The sequence below is a fragment of the Bubalus kerabau genome, chromosome 17 (assembly GCF_029407905.1).
Source record: "Bubalus kerabau isolate K-KA32 ecotype Philippines breed swamp buffalo chromosome 17, PCC_UOA_SB_1v2, whole genome shotgun sequence".
NCBI classification, from domain to species: domain Eukaryota; kingdom Metazoa; phylum Chordata; class Mammalia; order Artiodactyla; family Bovidae; genus Bubalus; species Bubalus kerabau.
The window spans coordinates 3,681,101-3,686,515 of NC_073640.1; the positions used below are offsets into that span (position 1 = coordinate 3,681,101).

General features: G+C 41.8%; 1 long non-coding RNA gene across 1 annotated transcript; it reads left to right on the forward strand.

The window, feature by feature from the left end:
• Nucleotides 1-1,382: 1,382 nt before the first annotated feature.
• On the forward strand, nt 1,383-4,502 carry LOC129631074 (uncharacterized). Its single transcript, XR_008703880.1, has 3 exons — nt 1,383-1,745; nt 3,012-3,149; nt 3,574-4,502. It is a non-coding gene; the product is annotated as an uncharacterized LOC129631074 (long non-coding RNA).
• The last annotated feature ends 913 nt before the right edge of the window (nt 4,503-5,415 follow it).

Here is a 5,415-nt window from a genome sequence, read left to right on the forward strand (position 1 = left end):
AAAAGCTATGACCAGGCTTGACAGCATACTTAAAAGCAGAGACATTACTTTGGTTACAAAGGTCCATATAGTCAAAGCAATGGCTTTTCCAGTAGTCATGTTTGGGTGTGAGAGCTGGACTATAAAGAAAGCTGAGTGCCAAAGAACTGATGTTTTTGAACTATGGTGTTGTAGAAGACTCTTGAGAGTCCCTTGGACTGCAAGGAGATTCAATCAGCCAATCCTAAAGGAAATAAGCCCTGAATATTCATTGGAAGGATTGATGTTGAAGCTGAAGCTCCAATATTTTGATCACCTGATGCAAGGAACTGACTCATTGGAAAAGCCCCTGATGCTGGGAAAGATTAAAGACATGAGGAGAAGGGGACGACAGATGATGAGATGGTTGAATGGCATCACCCACTTGATGGACATGAGTTTGAGGAAACTCTGGGAGTTGGTGATTGACAGGGAAGCCTGGCATCCTGCATTCCACGAGGTTGTAAAGAGTTGGAGAAGACTGAGAGACTAGTGAGACCAAGACTGAGACCCTGTTGGAGGGGGAAAGTGTTGTTGGACTTTTCTTGAGTTGGAACTTGTTCATTGGGAATTCATTCTTTTGTGGGTAAGCCTATACTAGTTGGAACTAGCTCATTTTTGTAGGGTAAATTTACTTACCTGAGTTGGAAATCAGTTCATCTATACATCATTGCTGGAATTTGTGCCAATTTTGTTGAAGTTTGCCTGCATCTTTTGTGTTTTGGTATTTTTCAAACTTATAAAAATGGGAAATATTTCATCTAATCCCCAATAAAAGATTTGGGGGGCACATATTAGATATGTTAAGATCAGAAGAGTAATGGCCCTTCAATGGCTCACAATTAAGCAATCTGGCATGTAGAAGCACTTTGCAAAGGAGAAGAACACCTGATAATAAATGAAGAGTCCTGGGGACTCCATTGGACTTGAGGCATTTGATTTTTGTAAATTTCCCTACAGGAGCCACAGGTAACTTTAACTGGAACTGCAGTGCCAGTTTGGGGGAGCTCCCCCTATAACGGAAAACTCCGACCTTTTGATCAAAGGTCACAGGTTTAATGGGACTGGGAAGTCTTGTTAATGTTACTTTGCTGCTGGCTAGATTTTTGTTTTATTCTGGTAGATATCTGATACTGTTTCCTCTAGGCTTCCTCTACGATTTCTCATTTATTTCTTCTTGAACCCTCTGTGAAAAGGCAAGCGGCTGTGGAAGTATTGAGGAACTCTGTCCAAAGCTACTTTCTGGTGAATTCTGAAGGCCCACAGCCCACTGTACCTCAGAAGCTGCTACCCAAGTGGGTGAGCTCTCCTATTCTCTTTTTCCTTTAAGCTGAAGACAAGGCCAATTAATATCACATGGGCATGGGTCAGACACTTAAAAGCCATTATGGCATCTGCTGCTTGAAGATTCCTGTGATAGGATAAGGGGAGTCACAGAGCAGGCCAGCAATTTAGTCCGCTCCCAGCAAGATAACTCCCTTGCAACTCAGAAACATATTGATTCAAACAAAACAGAGCCCATTTCCCCCTGGCTGCCACCTTCCCAGCAGAATTGCAATACAGATTCTTCAACCTATCTTCGCTATCTTTCCTGTTGCTATCATCTCTTTCCCCCTCAGCCCAGATTGATTTTCTGGAGCCTGGATGTAACTTCCGAGCCTTCCCTAAGAGGCCTTCTCCCCTAGGCTAGAAGAGGAGGGATAAAATTTTCCAGCATGGGTGGATGGGTATGTCAGTCCTTCAATTTTGCTGAGGTAGCACCTAATCCTTTAAAGGAAAAGAGAAGGAAAAACAGAACTGTCCTTTTTTTTTTCTTTAACAAATGTAGTCTTTATAGGACCAGAAGGTTGACTCCAAAAATTCTTTTACCACTCCAAAATTCTTCTTTGTTTATCTTAAGAGGTTTGTAAATGTTAAACAAAGGGGAAAGAAAGTCATCCTAGGAAGAACTTGCCTGTATCTTGGAGATGTAAATGTCCTTGCTGGTCTTCTTAGGAGCCTTATTTCTGATGTCTTTTAATGAAAATTTTAGAAAGGGTAAAGTAATATAGAAGTTGGCTTGTGGGTGGGATGATTTGGGAGAATGGCATTGAAACATGTATAATATCATATATGAAACGAGTCGCCAGTCCAGGTTTGATGCAAGATACTGGATGCTTGGGGCTGGTGCGCTGGGACGACCCAGAGGGATGGTACGGGAAGGGAGGAGGGTTCAGGATAGGGAACACGTGTATACCTGTGGCGGATTCATGTTGATATATGGCAAAACCAATACAATATTGTAAAGTTAAAAAATAAAAATAAATAAATAAATAAAAACAAAATTGTATAAATAATGAACAAATAAAAAAAAAGAAGTTGGCTTGTCCAAGGTAATTAGAAATTGCTTTTTCTGCAAATAATAATATTTAGTCATCTAGCCAAGAGATCTTGGCTTGTTCTGTCTGTGGGAAATCCAACTTCTTTTGTACACTGTCGGGTTTCATATTGGTATGCCTGACTCAGGACTAAAATCTTGAAATAAGAACTGAGGACTCTCTGTTTGCTTGCATCATTGTCTTTGGACAATGTTGCCATGGTTGACCTGTACAGGAGCTCTATTTAACTGGCTTAAATAAAAGTAAGCATGTACAAACCAATTATAAATACAAAAGAAATAAAATGAGTTTGAGATTCACGTGAACTAGGAAAGTATTTAATATTAAATTAGTACCTAGTATTAAGGTTTAAGCTTTTTGATCTAAATATAATCATATAGCTGTCAACTACAAACTGGCACTTACCAAAAGCATTGCCAATGATTTAACAACAAAGGCATTTGCCATCTCCCTCTACAGAGATTGAAACCTGTGCTGCTATAGCTGTTGACCTTCAACAATCCCTGATGGAGCAGTCTCTCAGAACTATCTGACATGCTGCCTCCTGGGCTGCAGTCCTCATATTGCCCCAAATAAAACTTACCTCACAACTCTCAAGTTGTATATCCTTTTTAGTTGACAGTTATGGCGACCAATGAAGTGACGCAGAGTGGACTTTATCCCTTCAACTGGACTCCACGAAGAACCAGAGCTCTGGTATGGGCAGCGACCCCTTGCACCCATCTGCCTCCTTGGGAATGCAGATGGATTTGGGTAAGTCTCTCCTGGTTCTTGAGTCTCCTGTATCGGTTGAGATTCTGAGTTTTATTTGGCGGTGGAGAGGGTTACCTGCCCCCTCGCACTAGGAAAGCTATTGGGAGGGGGCAGGTGAAACATCCAGGGAATATCTACTCAGAAATTCCCATCCAATCAAAAGATACTGGATGGGGGGGCTGGCTGAAAGATGCCAGGGGAACTACCCACCCAGTGGAAAGCTAATAGATAGGGGGGCTCGATTGGGAAAAAATCAAGGAATACCTGGGGCTTGGCTGAAAGATGCTGAGGTGGCTCCATTGTAGGGGACTGAATGGTCTTGGCTGAGTTGTTGAGTAAGAGGCTGATCTGACACTTTTCTGCTGGGAGCCAGCATATTGCATATTGAGTTCATATTGCATATTGAGTGCAGCACTTTCCACAGCATCATCTTTCAGGATCTGGAATAGCTCAACTGGAATTCTATCACTGCCGGGAGCCAGCGTGAGGAGCTCCACCCATGATAAAGGTCATGAGGAAGGAGGCTCGGCATACACAAAGGTGGGATCGAGCCTCAGGAGTCCCCCTGGAAATTCTCAAGCATCTACCCCCAAACAAGAGTCTGCCTACTTTCTGCTTTGTGCTCTCACCTACACCTCTGACTTTACGGGGGCCTGTCCCCCACTACCTCTCTCTGAAAAGAGTTAACTTACAGCTCCAGTTAATAATTCCTGGGTGTGACAGTGTCTCAACCTACAAACTCCTTTGGAAATCCTCTAGCCTGCCTGAATAGGTTTTTCCGGCCATATGTGATTGCTCAGAGCCTCCCAACTGTAAGAGGCAGGAGATGTTCTAAACTGTCTAAACACAGATTCCTTTGAGTAGTTAAAAGATTGATTAGAAATTGTATTGGTGAAGGGTTTTTCACTTATTGGGCCAATGTTTGCTGCTAAGTCTCCATACTCCCTACCTACTGTGTCCTTGGCAGTGTATTGATTGATATAATGGGTGTATAGAAATGTAAGTAGTAGCCTCAATGTTTGTAACCTTGGACCCTTGAGTTAATTCTTTTCTTGATTGAGCCCACCTCACCTTTGCAGCTTTGTCCAGTGCTTTTTTGGAGACTGGTGCCTGACTTTGGGATAATCACCTTTAGAGAAAATAAGTTTCTTAAAATGTTAACAGGCCTCCTGGCCCAAAGATGATGTAAATCACCTGAACTTTTGCATATGATAAGTTTGAAAGCCTGGCTTCGATTAGGACTAGGAACTGCTGTCCTTGCATGACTCCCCCCCTTCCCCCATTATCCTCTATGCACAACTTAAGGTATAAAAACTACTTTGGAAAATAAAGTGCAGGCCTTGTTCACTGAAACTTGGTCTCCCCATGTCGTTCTTTCTCTTCTTCAGGCTGAATTATTCACTGAATTTTCTTTTCTTCACTGAATTTTCCTACTGAGCTATCCTTATTTCAGCCTCTTTTCTCCACTGAATTTCCTCACTGAGATATCCTCATTCTATTACTTTTTATACCCTTAATTAACGTTTAATTAAGCAGTTGTTTCCTGATCCTCGCCGATGCCGTCTCTCCTTCGAATACCCTGGATCAGCTGGGGCTGGACCCCAGCACTTTTCCTCAATTTGACTGCATTATAGAATTTGTCAGGATAAAGTGGAGCAAATATATGAGAGGAGAATGTATGAGAGCGAGGTATGCAATAGAGGGGCTCTTTGGTTGTTATTAGTACCATCATGCATCAGCAGTATGACCTTGAGCTGTGTGGTGGTAGGAACTGAGAACTACGGGTCATGAGAGGGTGACAGGCAGGAAGGCTAGGGGTCCCAAAACGGGGGAAATAGGCTATAAGTGTCAGACATTTTTTGTCTCTCTCTTAAGGGGCAGGAGGAAACAACTACAAGTGTCAGGTTTTTTTGTTTTTTTTTTTTTCTCTTCTCTATACAAAATTAAAAGGAGGTTTCTTTTAAAATTCTGGGTTGGCATGATGACACCTGGTTTCACCTGAACTTAACTTTTCTCAAACTTTGAGCTAACCAATGTGTTTTTCTTATGGAAATGTTTTTCTTAAGCTATGTTAATGAACTATGTATTTGCCCTAAACTCTGTCTTTCTTCAAGTCTGTTCCACCTAAGACTCGGAACTGATAATGGCTCAACAAACTAGTATGTTTTACTCATACAATTGTTCTTCACATCTATGTTAATGAGACTATGTATCTGCTTGGAAACCTGCCTTTCTTCAAGATTCATGTCAATCGTTTTATGGCCTG